Below are 19,074 nucleotides of genomic sequence, written 5' to 3' on the forward strand. Positions count from 1 at the left end.
AGGAGTCTATCAATAGATACCTATAAAGAGAAAACAGGTTAACATCTAACTCAGTAAAGGACAGTGAGTGCTTGAAATTTCATCTCAGAGTTCTGAAGTCAGAGATAAATTGGTTGTACTTTCCTCAACAGTGATCTGCCTTTATTGAAATTAGGAATGGAAATCTTACAGATATTATTGCCTGCAGTGATTCTTTACCTTCCCAATACTGTGGGCCTGTAACACAATTCCTTTATGTTGTAATCCTAAACCATACAATTATTTTTGTTGCTACTTTATAACTAAAATTTTACTACTGTTGTGAATTGTAATATAAATATCTGTGTTTTCTCATGGTTTTAGACAATTCCTGTGAAAGAGTTATTTGACTCCCAAAGTGGTTGCAACCCACCAGTTGAGAAATGCTGACTTAGAGATAAAAATAAAAACATCAGTTTTCAATCCTGAAACATATTTTTGAAACATATTCTGATTCTGAGAATTTGGTAAATACTGATGTCATTTCTTCAAATAAGCTACCTTAGAAATCATTGATGAAAGTTGGGGATGAAGAGAGAAATGGAAGGGTAAAAATAGCGAAAAGGGAAAGGCAGATATCTCATCCAATGTATATGGGTCTTTAAGGGAATGTGATCTAATATACCTCCTGTATCAAAGCTATGCTTGCTCCTATTAGGAATGGAAACTATAATTTGTTCATTAGAACTCATTTGGTAAGACATTAATAATATCAGTTATTATTTAAGTCCTTACTTTATATTATAGTTTGTTGACTTTAATTTTAAATGTACTGGGCTCAATATTTTATAATATCAGATTAGTCAATTAATTCATATGATTACTTATAGATTAATTTGTTAATCCCACTTTCATTTGTACATTATTTTTTGCTTAATTCATCTGTCCTTAATATACAGTTTCCAGTATTTGCCTAATATATCAAGATGACATATTTCACAGAGTATAGTAAGCCAATATACACTATTCAATTCTGTAATTGATGGGATGCTTCTGTCTAGCCTACTGTAATGGGTTTGTTTGTACTTGCTAAATTAAAGCAAAATAAGGACATTTTGTTTGGTTTGCTTAAGAGAGGGGAAATAAGTGAAACAGAAGTGATGTATCCTCTTTCTCTACAATGCCTTCTCTTCTTTTAGATTTTCAGATGATTGCTTAAGAACAGGAAGCACTGACTCAGAGGGAAGAAAGACAATCAGTTGACAGGTGAAATGAGCAATAATAGGGGTTATTTCTAAGTGCTTTGCTGAAGTGTTCAGCCTGCCCCACGTAAACTTCTCTTTAGAAGCATATTGAGGGAACCAAATACTCTTTCCAACGTTTCAAATACCCTCACATTAAAAAAAAAAATAGCCAGGTGTTACCCATTGCTTGTGGAAGTTACAATTACTTGTGAATTTCCCTTGGAGCCAGTTACAGGAACACTAATAAATGGAATTCCCAATGACCAAACAAAGTTTTGTGTTGAATACTTTTATCTAGCTTCTGAGCATCCCTTAAATTTGGTTCCTTACTTTTTGTAATAGAGGGTACCAAACAGTTCCATGAAAGCACACCACAAAATAAAATTTTCCTAAAGCTAGCAGAATCTCCCTGGGAATTAATTACATAGCAAAAACTCATTGTAGAAGTTATGGCTAAGAATAAACTTGCATACTGTTTGATTTGAATCCAATTGTTAGCAATATACACTAGAAATAATTTTTGGTTAGATTCTTTCTATGATTTATGCTGAGGAAATAAACTCATCAGATCCAGTGCAACTTACTTGGTCCTTTACCCATGGTAATGCAAAACTATAGATCACTAGATTCCACTTCTTAGAATACCATACTTGCATCTGCTATAGTTTACTGTCCAATGAATGTTAAGCAGAGCAATAAGTAGACAAGCTGGGTGGTGATGGCACACACCTTTATTCCCAGCACTTGGAAGGCAGAGACAGGAAGATTTCTAAGTTCAAGGCCAGCTTGGTCTACAGAGTGAGTTCCAGGACAGCCAGGGATACACAGAGAAACCCTGTCTCGAAAAAACAAAAACAAAAACAACAACAATAACAAAAAAGTAGACAAATGAATTTATTATGAAAACAACTCAGTATAAATAAAGCCTTTATAACTTGTTACATAAAGGATAGAAGAAGAATTATGATCAATGTTAAATAAGATTCAAGATATTTAAGATTAGCATTTCTATGTGCCTGTGTGAAATCTCTAATGTGGGGAGCAGGTGTGGCAGTAGTCCCAAGATGGTGCCCCGGATTGCAGCCAAGTCTTATGACTTGCACCTGACTTCCTCATACACCTAAAAATAAGCCACATCCATCATGAGAGCTGCACAGGCGCACCATGACACAAGATCAGGCCTTTTGACGAAGGCCAATGAACTGAGATTACATGGACTGGGCTGATGGGGCATGGTTGAGGGGTTATATAAGGGATTGTGATTTCGGGCTGGAGAGAGATTCCTGCTTGCATGTTGAGAGATTCCTGAATAAACTGCTTTGAGAAGAAGAAAAAAAAAAGGGGGAGCATTGCCTCAGGGGGAAACCTAAGACAGGCATTCTCTCTGCCAAAAAAGAAAAAAAAGGGGGGAGATGTGGGGAGCGGGTGTGGCAGTAGTCCCAAGATGGTGCCCAGGACTGCAGCCAAGTCTATGACTTGCACCTGACTTCCTCATACACCTGAAAATAAGCCACATCCATCATGAGAGCTGCGCAGGCGCACCATGACACAAGATCAGGCCATTTGACGAAGGCCAATGAACTGAGATTACATGGACTGGGCTGATGGGGCATGGTTGAGGGGTTATATAAGGGATTGCGATTGGGGGCTGGAGAGAGATTCCTGCTTGCATGTTGAAAGGTTCCTGAATAAACTGCTTTGAGAAGAACACTGTGTCGTCACTTTTTTCTGCTGGTCGGAGACAGATACGACACTCTAACTGTAATGTGGGCACATATATAGAGAAACATGAAAAATTAATAACTGGTAAATGATCTAGAAACTTTATCACCAGTTTCAACTCTATAGTCATCGTTCTATTTTAAAAGTCATCAGCAGAAAAACTGATCAAATTGACTCCCACCTTTAAAAAAAAAATCCCTATTCCACAAGATGGCATTTTTACAATCCAATCAAGGGACAGAAGGAGTTTTGTCAAGCTTCAAGACTAGAAAATTAGATCTGGAATAAATGAACTTTGGGGCTCTGCAGAGATGTTGATAAGTCATGGAGTTGAGGCCCATGCTCCTTACTTTTGCTATGTGTCCCCTCTTGTTGGAGCTATGAAGAGGAGAATTCCATCTGTGAATTGCATTAAGCAGAAAGATATCATGATATGGTAGTTAGCCTGAAGATAGGTTTTGATTTTCATCCTCATATTCCTAGTGCCTGATACAGTAAGCCCTCAAATAGGTGATAAATTAATAAACTTATATCCAGATAATGATCAGGGATAAATCTTTCATTTGTGTGCAATCTCTTATGAATTACAGGGTTATGCACCTACATTTCCACACACCTAAGTCTATTCTCTCATCTATGAAGTCAGCAGAGATTCTGCTGTTCTTGCACTTAGATTCTGAGATACCTGTGAGATAACAGCTGTGATATCCCTCTAGAACCTAGCCATATGACAAAGAAAAGAGAGTTACTTAGTACTTTTCCCCTCTGGACTATGCTTATTCTTTGCATTCTTCTGGTCATAGTTGTTCTCTTAACCCAGAGACCACAGCCAGCAAAACTGCATAAACAGCACTCATCTGGTCCCAAGGGGACCTCTATTAATCACTCTCCCGTATTATTGACAAAAGTACTTTTATGAGCGGAAGGATTTATTTTGGCTCACTGTTTCTTAAGTCTCATTTTTGGATGTTTGGTTCTATGCACTTGGAGTGAGCATCATGGCTACTACAGAATATGGCATAGGAGCTTTCTAAACACAAAGAAGACTGTAAGCAGAAAGAGAAAGACTTAGAAACTAGGCAGAACCTTCACAGACATTCTTCCGGTGGCCTGTTGCATAAAGCTAGGCATGACATCCTAAGATTTTATTTTATTTTATTTTTTGTCCCCAAAGCACACCATTAGTTGGAGAACTAAATATTCAATGCATATGCCCAAAGGAACATTTCATTCAAACCATAAAAATATATTAAAACTCACAGTATAGCTTTAATATATCTTCATGGTCTGCTAGTTCAAATATCGATCTATTAGAAATTGCCCAGTACACCAGTGCCTCTGAATGTTGATATTAGTATCTTATTTCCCTCCATCTAATCTTACAACCTTTGACATTCACTAGTCTGGAAGCCTTGGCAGTGTCTTGTCTACATGCTTTGAGGTGCTACCATGGAGTTGGCCTGGCTGTGTTTCTTATCTCCTGCCATGTTCTGAAGTCTCCAATTCTTGATCTCTGCACATTGCCAAAGTTTCAGATTGACCTCCAAGACAGTGCCAGTACTCACAACAGGTCCAGCAAGATCAGAATCTTTCTGTACTGATCCAACTGCCATGTAGAACATCTATTAAAAAAAAAAAAAGACTCTCTAACCATGCTTAAGTAATACACAGACATTTCAGTATTTCTGGGTCATTATTAAAAAATCACTATGCTAGTTTATCAAGAAGATAATGTCTACCACAGCTGACTGGAACTCTTTCCGTGTTCTGTGAAGTTGATGATTCTGTTTCCTTTGTCCTCTAACTTCTAGATAAAATGATCTCTAGTCCCAGGTGGGCAAAGCGTTGGATGAAATGACAGACAGATGCACACAGGAGAGGTTGTGTAGAATCTGAATGTAATTTGTCAAATTGAGCATCAAACTTTTTATACAGAAGACAATAAGGAAGTTGGGTGACATACCCACAAGATACAAAGAGGTTACTGGATTCTTACATAAAACAAAGGAATGCAAACACAGAAGGTCTAACAGGAACCACCTGGGATAGAATTCATTGTTAACAACTGGGATCAACAAGGGCTCCACCTTATATGCCCCAATATAGGGGAATGCCAGGGCCAAAAGAATGGGAATGGGTGGGTAGGGAAGTGGGGGGTGCTATGGGGGACTTTTGGGATAGCATTGGAAATGTAATTGAGGAAAATATGTAATAAAAATATTAAAAATCAAAAAAAAAAAGAAAAAAACAAAACAAAACAAAACAAAACAAAAAAACAAGGGCTCCACCTAAGATTCACTTAATCTTTTTTTTTTTTTTTTTTTTTTTTTTTTTTTTTTTTTAAGATTTATTTATTTATTATATGTAAATACACTGTGACTGTCTTCAGACACACCAGAAGAGGGTGTCAGATCTTGTTACCGGTGGTTGTGAGCCACCATATGGTTGCTGGGATTTGAACTCATGACCTTCAGAAGAGCAGTCGGTGCTTTTACCCGTTGAGCCATCTCACCAGCCCAGATTCACTTAATCTTAGAAGCCAGGATCAAGGGCTACGTGCCCTTGCCATAGTTCCTATTTTAGTCTATTGTATAGTCCACCTTTCCCTTAGGCCATTGTAAATACGTGTGTATGGGTGTAACTCAGCTATCTATAGTTCTAAGTATCTATTCTGGTTCCTCTTTAGGTCTGAAACTTCCTTCTTCCTAGATGATGGTAAATTCCTGTGTAGGGCAGTGACTTAGCTTTTATTCAAAGTGATAGTGTAATGCCAGAGGCAATTCTGAATGTCACTGAATAGGCAACATTCTTCCTGAATTCCAAGCCCATGGTCTGCTCAAGGACTTTCTAGGACATTAGAACACTGGCAAACGCTTTTTACTATGTCAGAATTCAATCTTAAAAGGCACTTATAATAGGATAATACTAAAAGAGAGCACGTGGATCCATACACTAGACTAACGCGGGAATGGAAAATTAATGTATGGGTTAGAGAGAACGCCAGACTCCAGGAGTGAGTTTCCATGAAACTCTTCTGCCTCCTGAGTAGCATCCAAGCCTCTCGGCTTGTCAAGCTGACTCGACCAGAGTGCGTGGCACTTTCTTTTTTCTCCCTGTTTGGGTGCCAGACCTATTTTTTTTTGAGTGGACTATTTAGGTTTTTTACATTGGTTGGTTGGTTGATTGGTTAGTTGATATTTTTTTTCATTCTTTCTTTTTATATTCTTTATATATTATGGCTATTAATCCTCTAGCATATAGACACCAATGATTTTCCCATTCTATGGGTTTCATCCTCTCTTGGTTGATTGTTTCTTTAGCTATAAAGAGTCTCTTTAGTTTTATGCAGGACCACTTGCCAAGTGCTGGCTTTCATTCATATGTAAATAGAGACCTATTCAGAAAGTCCTTTCCTATACCTATATCATGTAGGGTACTGCCATGTTTTCAACTAGCAACTCAGTGTTTCCAATATCAAGTTTAGATTATAGATCCATTTTGAGTTAGTTTTTGTGTTAGGTGAAAGATATAAATCTGATTTTGTTCTTCATTCCATTTTCCCCACACCATTTGTTGAAGATGATTTCTTTTCTCCAGCTTATGTTAGCATATTTGTCAAATATAAGATAGCTGAATAAATTGTATTCAGGTTTTGGTCTTTGATTTTGTTTTTTTTGTCTGCTAGATGACTCTTTTGGGGGCAGTACCATATTGTTTTTATTATTTTGGATCTGTAATACAACTTAAAATATGGAACTAATCCTTCCAGTATTGTTTCTTTTGCTTAGTATTGTTTTGGATATCTGGGATCATTTGTTTTTCCATATGAACGTTAAAATTTTTTTCTATTTAATAAAGAATGAGGTGGGAATTTTGATGGGATTGCATAGAATTTGTAAATAGCTTATGATAGAATGATCATTTATAAAATGTGAAAATTTGCAGTCCATGAGCATGGAATATCTTTCCTTTTTCTTTGTTGCTATCTGTCTTTTTCTTCAGAGGTTCATTATAGAGTATAGGTTCAGAATTTCCTTGGTTAGGTTTATTCCTTAATGTTTTAATTTTTGAGGCATTGTGAATTGGGAGTATCCATAATTACTTCTCTGTAAGTCTTTTGTTTATATATAGAAATGTTCTTAATTTGTGAAAGTTGATTCTGTATACTGCCACATTTATGAGGTCTTTTTAAAATCCTTTCTAGAGGTTTTATTGTAAAGTTTTGGGGATCACTAATGTATAATATCATGTCATCTGCAAATAAAGATAGGTTGACTTCTTTCTTTATTTGTATCCTCTCTAATTTTTTTCTTTATTGTTCCAGCTAGCATACACAGTTGCTGTTTCCTTCCTCTCCACTGAACAAGAAAGTTTTTAAAGACATTTCATTTTTATTATTTCATCAGAATTTTCTTATATATATTAAGTCTAAGGAATTCTATCTTAGTACACAAGAGAGTAAGGCACATTGAAATGAAATAAATTGTTAGCGATTGTTGTTAGTGGTTGAACAGAGTAAAGTAATTTCATCTGTTGACTAAGAAACACTTTGTAAGAATGTCTCAGCTTTTATAATCTTTCAAGTGGTTCATTCATTTGATCCCCTGATAATGAATACTAATTCATAAGGAAACTGACCAGAGGAGCAGAATACACATAAAGATGCTTGAGGAATGCACACACACTGAGAAGACCACCATTTTAATAATGAAGACAGCTCTGTGCTAATCTGCATTACCAGTTTTACAAGATTAACATTGGTATTTTTAAACAGTGTGTATAAACTCTTCAAACCATACATTTAGTAGTTACTGATGAATAATCTATAAAAGCATAACTTACCTTGAAGCCATAATGTTTGAAAATTGCAGAACAAATTTAAATAAAGATAGATAAATTTAGGGAGGCCAAGAGAAACCAAGCTTCAGTGATGAAGCAAAATTTCAATATTTAAGGACCTGATTACTTCTCTCTCAGGAGGCTAAGCTGCCATCTGAGCTGGCGTAAGATTTTCTGGCTTCCAGATGGCCTGGGAAGAGATTAGCAAGTGTTCCTGCAGTATTTCACCTTCACTTGGAATATTATGTGGTTTTACCCCCCTTTAAACATCCTATACTAAGAAATTTCCCTCCAAAGTGGAAGGTTTTAATCTTAGAAGAAGCTACTATACAATAACTCTAGACAGATTAAGATTCCTGGGAATATCACATAGATCTACCATCTGGAGTAAGAGTTTTTTGAAAAGCTTTTGTTTGAAGTTATGGAGTCTGCTCAGGAGCGGGTACTCATCATCAGGTGGAACTGACATCTGCATCTGTCAAAGAATGAAAATCAAAATTTAATATCAAGCATACTCACAATCTTAAATGTCTTCAGTTTTCTAGGGTATACAATATAATGTTTGATAAATTGAACTCTGCTAATATATAAATATACCTTGAAAATACCTTTAGTCCCATTGTGTGTATCGCAGCCACATCTTTATGACCTAGAATAGTGGTGGCCTATCGAAGGAGTTCAATAAGCACGTGATAGATACACGAGTGTGGCTGCAGCCTTATAGGGAAGAATATGGACATATTTAAATGCTTTGAAATTATTTAAATAGATGTGTTTGACTCTAAATTTCCCCAGTGTATATTATACACTTGTTACTTAGGTTAAATATGCAGTCAGAATGAATGTGGGTTTTTTTTTCAGTTTATTGTATATGGATTCTTTCAAATCCATGATTTTGAAAATATTTTTGATTTTATATACGGATGTGTGTGTGTGTGTGTGTGTGTGTGTGTGTGTGCATTTGTGTGTGTGTAGGGGTATGTGCATTTGAGTATAGTCACTAGTAGAGTAAAGAACATGGCATCAAATTGATGAAGCTGGAGTTATAGGCAGTTGTAGGTGCTTGACATAGGTGCTGGGACAAATTTGGATCCTCTATGAGAGCAATACCTTAAACTACTGAGCCTTATCTTTAGAACCTTAAATCTCCAATATTTGATTATGGAAAGATCTAAAATAATACCTCTATATAAAGATAAGCCATTTCTAAGCATCTGTGTTTTAAATAATATTTTTATTTTTTCATAATCTCATATCTTAAAGTATGTATTTTCATTGTTGCTCTCAAGCACCATCTTTCTTTTGGTCTATAAATATTTTGTTTTTATCTTTTACTAATCTTTATACAAGGCTTATTCCTGTTGATTAGTACACACACCCACACATACACACACACACATACACACACACACACATGATTCAGACACACACACATGATTCAGACACACACACATGATTCAGACACACACACATGATTCAGACACAGTTTAGTAAGATTTTGCAAACTTAATAACTTCAGAACAGATTTGGAGGTTAAAACTGGGATCATGCAGCACTGTTTCCTCCTCATGCTGCCCCTCCTCTGAATCCTCCTGCCTTCGAGGTCCTATTGCCAGGTCCCACCCATGCCACTTCAAGACTCATTTTCACAAACAATCTCATCACGGCAGTTTCCAAACACAGGCAGCTTGCTCCCTAAGTCTCTTTTCCCTATCAGCCTTAAGAACTCAATTTTCTCCCTCATTACATTCCCCCATGAGCAAAACAGTTATAACTTCTTGTGAATTCATTTTATTAATTCTCTGTTTGAACCTTTGGTGAATGAGATGTGCATTGTGTTCCACACGTCAGCTTCCATCGTCAGCTTCCGTTGTTCAGATTCTGACTGTGCTTTCTAATCCAGAGGTGATCAGGGCTCTCCATTGAGATCCCAAAGCATCTGTTTATAGAAGCTTCCTGTACTTTTTTTGTCTTCTAAGTTCCTGTACTTTTTTTGTCTTCTTCGAAGGATTTACTGCCCATGAGGAACTTCCTCTGCATTCATGATCAACAAACAGACCCATTCCACTACAAATGCCCAATGAACAGAGATAGAGAAAACCATGGAGCAAATACTGACATATTTGATTTAAGCAAAAGAGGTTTTAATCTTTATTGAAGAATAGAATGGCAAGATATTGCTTCTATTGCTCTGTCTCCTCTGCAATCTTCACTAACTTTGAGGTTAAATCCATGTGCCATTTGCTACAAACATTTAATTGAACAATATACAGAGCCCCCCACCCCCGCACACATATACATCTGTAAAAAGAATAAAAAGGGTGGGTGAGAATGTAGATAACTCTGTTACTGATGTTGCTGTTATGGATCCAATGGTCACTGTTTCTGAACAGAAAGAGTGAGACATGTTGCAACCTTTATTAAATGTGTTCTTTGACAATTTAAAGCACAAATATGGAATGCATGTTGATTACTCAGACCTCCTACTCTCTCTGTCTCCTTCCAACACTCATAAACTCCCGACATCCTATGAGTGCTTTTCCCATGCTCATGTATTTTTGCTCTTTTATGACCTAGTGAGTTTAACCAGGACCTTCTGTGTGAGTGCGGGTTTGGAACCTAATGGACTCACCAATGAGTAAACCATTTACGTTAATGAGCGCTCCTCTCCTAGAATACATCAGCATCTAAATGTTTAGAAGACCATGATAGGGCCCTGTGACTTATTCCTGAATCTCCTAAATCTTTGATTGACTATGCTACTTAGACTTATGACAATATGCTATTCTTAAATAGTTCCTTAAAATATTATAGTATACACATGCATACTTATGTAATTTTATGTGTGTGTACATATGTACATTTGAGTAATAGTAGTCTTGTTACATTTTCATAGTACTTAATCCCACCAACATCCATTGGTGGTTGGTTCCAGGTTCTCTACCTTCCACTGCATAGGTATCCCATAGATATTCAAATCCCCCTTTTAAAAAAAAATCACAATTTTTAGGTTACCAGTCCACATCTTTCTATATGTTTCAAGTTATCCCTATATTACTCAAAAGGGCATCATACAATGTAACATTATGCCAATAATTTTTATTATTCATTGGATAATAGTAAGATAAGCCATGTATACAAGTCAGGATGATGCTGGTTTTTCAAAGTAAACTTTGATCTGAGGTTGGCAGCATCCACAGGAACAGAATCAATAGAGATTATATATTCTCTTAAACTTAAGCTCTTTCTCTGTAAGCTTTGTCTAAGCATTACTTGTGAATGTTTGCTGTTTCTCTCAGACATATGCCCTGAAAGTGTTTAACAAAACTATGAGAGCCATCCATTTGACAGGGGATTAATTAGCTTTCAGAGCAGAACAGCATTTCTTTGGAGTCCTGTATATCAGACAGAGATCATCTTTTATCAATAGAATACTCATTTTTAAAGAAACAATTATGCAAGCCAATGCCCAATATTTGTTTTCCTACTCCTTTCTGGGAAACCCTCATGGATATTGTCACTTATGTGAGTCTGTAAGAAGCTGCCTCCAAAGCTATTGGCACATCCTCTGATTCAATCAGTATTCCCCATACCATAACAAATTCATATATTCAAAGCTTTTCTAGGCACATTGACACTATTCATCCACTAATGTGGTATCCTGATATATCTTGATGCAGAACAAGGTAAGTATTTTTAGCTCAAATCCCAGAAAAAAGTTGACTGAATGAGATCGAGTATAAGAGAAGCAGCACTAGAATACAATGTTCCTAGTTCAGAGAGTATTGCTGAGTCCAGCATAGACTTGGTAGAGACAGAATGACATGGGACCTCCAAGAATGTTGATGGCTGCTGTGTACTTAAGGCTTCTTTGAATAATAGTGTACATATTTTACATTTCTCCTTCACGGAATGACCTCCCTTTTAATGACTTCATGATAATCAACACAAGTTTAGGAGGCCAAGATGTGGCTAATGACTCAGCAAAATGATAAATGCTGGGACCTTCAGGCTAGCCCTTAAGGCTATGGGGAAGAAACCTAAAAACATGGGTTTAAAATATATATAATTTCTCCAAAAAACAAGGATTCAATATGGACTATATAAGGGGCTTCACTAGTCGAAAGCAACTGAAAGACTCTGAGAGGAGCCCCTCGCTCAGGCCTCAGGACAATAGCACACCCAAGAAATCACGACAGACCGAGCTTGTTGCAAACCACATGAGGCTTTATTCGGGGAAAGCCAGAGCTCTGGGGACGACTCATCCCATGCAGGGGTAGAGGAGTCAACTTCGAGGGGAAAGAGGTCCCAGTTTTTATAGGCCCTCAGGGGGGAAATGAGAAGGGGGAGAGTAGGGGATTTCCAGATCTAAACAATGTCTATTCTCAAGAAATGGGTATGGGAGGGGTACAAGGAAAGAGTCTAATGAAGGTGCAGCAATGGGCACACACCTGGTCAGAACATTGGCAGACACACAGGTTCAAGGAGTGGCCAGAACATTGTGCACCTCTATTTTTCTAAATCAGTGAAGCTAGTTCTGCTAACACTGACGTCTATCTTGCCAATTTCAGGGTTTCTGTGTCCTTTTACATTCTGCCAGGATCTTTCATTCCCCACTTCTTCTAGTTACTAGTTCTAATCTTAGAACTAAACTGCAACCTCTTTTTTAAGGTTTTGCAGAGACTGGTATTGTTATCTTAGTACTATCAGCTGGACGGCACCAATCTTCTCTCTAATAAAGGTCACCAATTTATTAAGAACTATCGGGCTACACGTCAGCAGTAAGAGCAAAATTATTAGAGGGTCTATCAGAGTAGAAATGAGGGTGGTCAACCAAGGGGATTTATTTTTTTAGGAGCTCGCTTTAAGTGAGAGGCATGAATCTAAGCAGAGATGCCTTTTACTTTGACAGCAGTGGGGGTGGTCAGCAGCACGATGCAAGGGCCTTTTTAACAAGGTTTTAGATGCTCAGCTCGATGTCGTCAGAAGAGAACTGCATCTCCCACCTGGAACTGGTGTGGTATCATCAAGTCTCCTGGTTTGTACGCCTCTTTGAGCTGCTCTCAGGTGGTGTTTCTGACCACTTCTAGGGCTTTCATGCATGTAAACAATGAAGAACCAGGGTTAAATTTTAAAGGATCTAACACTCTCTCTACTTCAGTGAGCGGGGGACGCCCCCCAGTACAGGATTTTATATGGAGTGAGCTTAAATGTTCCCAGTGTGTTCCTGACTCGAAACAAGGCAAAGGGAAGGAGGGCTGTCCAGTAATTCCCGCCGGTCTCTAAGATTAATTTAGTTAAGTTTTTTTTAGAGTTCTATTCATCCTTTCTACCTGTCCTGAACTCTGGGGTCTATAAGCACAATGTAATTTCTAATTAATCCCCAGTTGGATGGCCAGTCCCTGACTTACCTGGGCAACAAAGGTGGGTCCATTGTCAGACCCTATTACCTTAGGTATTCCAAACCGTGGAAAAATTTCTTCTAGGATTTTCTTAACCACAACATTGGCAGTTTCTCTTTTGTTGGGTAGGCCTCTACCCATCCTGAAAAGGTATCTTCAAAAACTTCCACCAGGAAACTGCTTCCGTCTATGTACCAGTTTGGAACACCTGGCCACAGCTGGTCACGTAGATCACTTTGCAGGCAGGGTTGAGAATAGCAGGAGGAGCAAACATGACCCGTTCAGTCAGCAGCAGACTCTGGTAGTGAGTCATCTGGGCATTTGTCATCCATCAGTCTGGGGGCTGGCAGATAATGCTTTCAAGAGAGCAGGGGCTACCACAGTTATTTGCTGTCCCAGAGTTAATTTGTCAGTATCCTTAATGAGTAGGGCTACTGCAGCAATGGCCTTTAAGCATGTGGGCCATCCGCTGGCCACTGGGTCCAGCTTCTTAGACAAATATGCCACCAGCCTCTTTCACAGCTCTAGAGCCTGAGTAAGAACTCCTCTGGCCACCCCTGCCCTCTCATCAACATAGAGGATGAAGGGCTTGGTTAGATCTGGCAATGCCAAGGCTGGCACAGTCAGCAGGGCCTCTTTAATATTTTCAAAGGCTTTCTGATGTTCTGATGTCCATCTGAATTCCCCACTTTCCTTGGTCAGGGAATACAGGGGGGCAGCCAGTGTTGCAAACCCAGGTATCCAAAGTCTGCAGAACCCAGCGGTGCCCAAGAATTCTCTCTCCTGTCTTGGAGTAGCCAGTGTTGGTATTTGAGTCACAGTCCTTTTTCTAGCCTCTGTTAGCCACCGTTTTCCATCCCGGAGGGTATATCCCAAGTAGACTACTTCCATCTGACATACCTGGGCTTTTTTAGCAGAGGCCAGGTAACCCAACTCACCCAGTTGTGCTAGCAATCTCTTGGTCCCCTGTCAGCATTCTCTCTCCATGGTTGCAGCAAGGAGCAAGTCATCAACATATTGAAGCAGAGTTATCTGGGAGTTTTCAGCTCAGAAGGAGGCTAAATCTCAATGTAGAGCCTCATCAAAAAGTGTGGGGGAGTTTTTAAACCCCTGGGGTAACCGTGTCCAGGTCAATTGTCCCATTTGTCCAGTGTCAGGATCTCTCCACTCAAAGGCAAATATGGGCTGGCTGGGGGGATGTAACTTCAGGCAAAAGAAAGCATCTTTTAAATCAAGTACTGTGTATCATTTTCACTCCAGAGGGAGTGAGCTGAGGAGGTTATAGGGATTAGGAACAGTTGGGTGAATATCTTGGACCCTCTTATTGACCTCTCTTAGGTCTTGGACTGGTCAGTAGTCACTCGTGCCAGGTTTCTTTACCGGCAGTAAAGGAGTATTCCAGGGTGACTGGCAAGGTACTAAAATACTTAATTGTAATAGTCTCTGAATATGTGGCCTGATTCCATCTCTTGCTTCATGGCTCATTGGGTAATTGGGTATTGTTCCACTCCTATAGGGGTTGCATCCGTCTTCAGTCCCACAACCACAGGGGGAACTCTGACAGCCATTCCCATGCCTCCAGTCTCTGCCCATGCTCTAGGGAAAGCAGTCAACCAATCTTTTAGGTCTGGCACCTCTGTTTGCTTTATGCCTTCATGCAATCAGTATTCTTCCTCAAGCTGCAGGGCTAAGACTACGGAGGTGGGAGATTCCCAAGTTATTCTCGGCCCTTCTTGGGTAAATCTGATCTGGTCCTTTAATTTAGTCAGAAGATCTCTTCCTAGAAAGGGTGTGGGACACTCAGGAATGACCAAGAAGGAATGACTCACTTGGCCTTTCCCCAGATCTACAGTGCATGAGTGGTCCAGGGGTATTGTTTCTGACCAGTGGCTCCAATCACTATGGTTCTTTTATTTTTTTAATTTTCTCAGTGGATGTTTTAACACAGAATGTTCTGCCCCTGTGTCAATTAAAAAGTCCATGGGAGTCTCTTCCACCATCAGGGTTACCCTAGGCTCGGGGAGGGAGTCCGAGCCCCGTCTCCCCTATTCATCATCTTTCAGAGTCAGGACCTTAGGGGCCCTTCACATTGGTCCTTCTCTAAAATCTTCTGGACAGATCTTCTTCCTTCTGGTCTGGGTTCCTTGTTGCCTAGGTACCCTGCCTGTCTATTCTCTGGCCTGTTCCTTCCTTCACGTTCCCTCTGTTTATCTCTTGTGATACACCTTCTCTGCCTCCTTAACTAAATCTTGTAAAGCCATGGCATGTAATCTTTAAAAGCCATAGCAACCGCGGCGTGTTGACCCTCAGAGGTCAGGTTAAAAGGAGTGTAGTATCTATAAGCTTCTATCAATCTTTCTAGAAAAACAGACAGGGGCTCTGTAGGGCCCTGCATCACTTCTCTTACCTTAGTCAAATTGGTGGGGCGTCTCATCGCTCCCTTTAGACTAGAGCCCGGCAGGTAAACTGTCAACCTCTCCTTACCTTGAGCCATGTTGTAGTTCTAATCTGGCTGGTCCAGAGGGAACCCAGCGTTCCAATTGTACAGATCAGCTGATGAGAAAGGCCAATATTGGAGGGTCTGCAGAGATTGCCTGTCTGTGGGCGGGTTGCCCACAGCTCGCAAAGGAAAAGGCAGACGTGGTGTCGGGAGCTTCATCTGCTGGGGGACTCTGGGCTTGTCGGTCCGGGTCCCAGCTGCAGGTCCTCAGTCCTCAGACTGTGCCTTTAGCAATCTCAGAACCGGGTGCAGGGACTGCTTCTTAGGGCAGAAAGCGAGGACACTGTGCTGACCCACTCTCGTGCATGGGAGCAGCCGGGGGAGGGCTCTGAGAGGCGCGGGGGAATCCATGGTTTGATTTATGGTGGTGAATTCTGAATGAGGTAAGGCTGTTGATCCGGTGGGACCCAGGTCCACTCTGAAAAACAATGGCTTTAACTTCAAAGATAAGAGTCAAGCCAAAATTCCCTTCCAGTGACCATTTTACATTAAGTCGGCCACTCGGAGACACAGAAAGTCTGCCAAGGTCCCTTCTTAATTTCTACTGAAAGATTATGGGCCCTTGATCTAACTTCAGTCCAGTGGTCTAAAGTCAAACTAAGGGGGTGGGGAGGTCGTTATAGTCCATCCAACATCACGGAAAACAGACACAAAAAACAAACACACACTGACAAATGCCTGAAAACAGACACAAAAAACAAACACACACTGACAAATGCCCATCTTCTAACAAACAAACCAACTCAGAAATTGCAGAAGGTCTAGGGAGTACACTCCCCGACCCAGACGGACTCCTGGAGTCCTTCCCCTCTCTCAGGGCGTCCCCCAGAGCAAGCAGCAGCCAGTGATTCCAGGTCTGCTGTTCACACTCAGTGCCTCATCCCAAGGCAAAGGTCTCTGTTTCTCACGAAACATCGCGGCTGCAAATTTTAGCACAGAACCTTGCCGGCTTACAGAAATATTTTTAGACAAAAAATTTCACCTCCAAGTGGGTCTTCGGAGACGTGGGTGGTCATGCCAATCCCGGGACGAGCCCCCAAATGAAAGACTCCGAGAGTATCCCCTCGCTCAGGCCTCAGGACAATAGCAGACACTCAAGAACTCAGGACAGACCGAGCTTGTTGCAAACCACATGAGGCTTTATTCAGGGAAAGCCAGAGCTCTGGGAACAACTCATATCCCATGCAGGGGTAGAGGAGTCAACCTCGAGGGGAAAGAGGTCTCAGTTTTTATAGGCCCTCAGGGGGGAAAGGAGAAGGGGGAGAGTAGGGGATTTCCAGATCTAAACAGTGTCTATTCTTAAGAAATGGGTATGGGAGGGGTACAAGGAAAGAGTCTAATGAAGGTGCAGCAATGGACACACACCTGGTCAGAACATTGGCAGACACACAGGTTCAAGGAGTGGCCAGAGCATTGTGCACCTCTATTTTTCTAAATCAGTGAAGCTAGTTCTGCTAACACTGACGTCTATCTTGCCAATTTCAGGGCTTCTGTGTCCTTTTACATTCTGCCAGGATCTTTCACAACAACAACAACACAACAGCTGTGTTATGAGCCAACTTGTAGGAAAGATACTAAGGAAGGAGATAAAGGAACTGTGATAGTCACAGGAGACCCAACCAGGTAAGTTTTTGTTTGGTTTCATTTGGTTTTGGTTTTGGTTTTGGTTTACAAAGACAGACAGATTTCTGAGTTCATAGTCAGTCTGGGATAGAGCAGGGTTAGGCCCAGGTGTGGAATAAATGGTATTTTCAGGATGGGGTTCTGCCCAGCTATTTTATCATCTGTGCTTAGGAGAGAGAGGTCTCTGAATTCTTTTGCAATGTTAAAAGAAAATGTGTGCTTGCTGTCTCCTAAGAATTGAGGGGCTGGCCTCATGGGATGCTGATACATAGGATAATCAAAAGGGAACCTGGGAAAATGATTAGACTGATATATAGAATACTTGACTGGGCTTATGATTTTCAAGAGATGAGCTATTCAGAGAAAATTTTAGAAGAGCAGGAGAGAACTGCTCAGAGGATTGTCTCAAGCAGGAGAGAGAGAGAGAGAGAGAGAGAGAGAGAGAGAGAGAGAGAGAGAGAGAGAGAGAGAGAGAGATGTCAGGAGAGGTCCAGGGATGACATACCTTAGGGAAAGCAGTCCAGAAAACTATCTTTAATAGAACATAGGTCATTAGTTTGTACCCATGATTTGATTTTGATCTGTTTGTTTCACTGCTTCCAGCTACCCCTCCCTCAGATTTCCCGCAGAACCCCTCTCCAAGCTGAGGCTGGTCCTTGGCAGGTGTGGGAGGAATTGAGTCTTTTTCTTCACCCTCCTTTCTGCTCCATTTAGATGCTTAGTGGTAGGATGGTGCACCCTTGTTCAGTATGGATTCTTCCCTCAATTGCTGAACCATGTGCCAGACTTCTCTACAAACTTCAGCAAAATCACACCCAGAAGAAATCATTGTCTAAACTACTAAGCAGGCAAGTTAACACAGATCACAAATGTAGGTGGTTGATAGCTGAAGCCTCAACTTCGAGGGCATAGGAGGGTGGCTTCTTTGACTATGCAGGATCCTAACCCTCTCAGATTCTTCTCACTTCCTCTACTCTGTGTGCCTCTTTCATTGGGGGCTTCTAAACCCCTTACATGACTTCAGTTTCATCTGTGACTTTCTTAATCTTCCCCTTTAATCGGATGCAAGACCTTAATCTTTTCACTGCTTCCAGCAGGAGTACAAAGTCCTCCAAGGATTTTTCTAACATGGGAACTTGATTTTAGTCACCCAATGGTTCCCACTGCGCCTTATGCCATCTTCATATCAGACTCCTGTCACCTCCTCCCCTCACCACAGCTGCAATTCTTTTCCTCCCTCCTCCTCACTGTTAAAACTAATGGCTCATGGTTTCTCAAGAGGAGTAGATTTTCTCTCTTCAGTGACATCAGTATTTAGCAAGTAACAGAAACACAGCACTTGCCAAACTCAATTTGTTCTTTAAAATATAAGTTAAAAAAAAAAACCACACACACACACAATGTAAAACTCTTTGCCTAGGTTCCAGAGAATGCCTTACACCCAAGAGTGTTTGGGTAGCAATAACTAGACTCAGTCCAGGACAGGGCACATAAACTTTAGAGGGGAATATGTTGTAGGGTAGGGAGGAGGAAGGGTTCTGGGGGTGGGGAAATGGAGAAGGAAATTAGGGAATGGAGTTGATAAAATAATATTTTGTACATGTATGAGATTCTCAAAGAATAAGTACAAATATTTATTTTATTTTATTTTATTCATCTCTCATACAATACATCTCAACAGTAGTTTTCCCTCCCTCCCTTCCTTCCAATTCCACCCCCCCCCATCTCTCTCAAACACATTGGTCTATTGATCCCTTCACAAAAGAGCAGTACTCCCAAGGATATT

The sequence above is a fragment of the Mus caroli genome, unplaced genomic scaffold (genome assembly GCF_978045245.1).
Source record: "Mus caroli unplaced genomic scaffold, Mus_caroli_1 scaffold_10, whole genome shotgun sequence".
Classification (NCBI taxonomy): domain Eukaryota; kingdom Metazoa; phylum Chordata; class Mammalia; order Rodentia; family Muridae; genus Mus; species Mus caroli.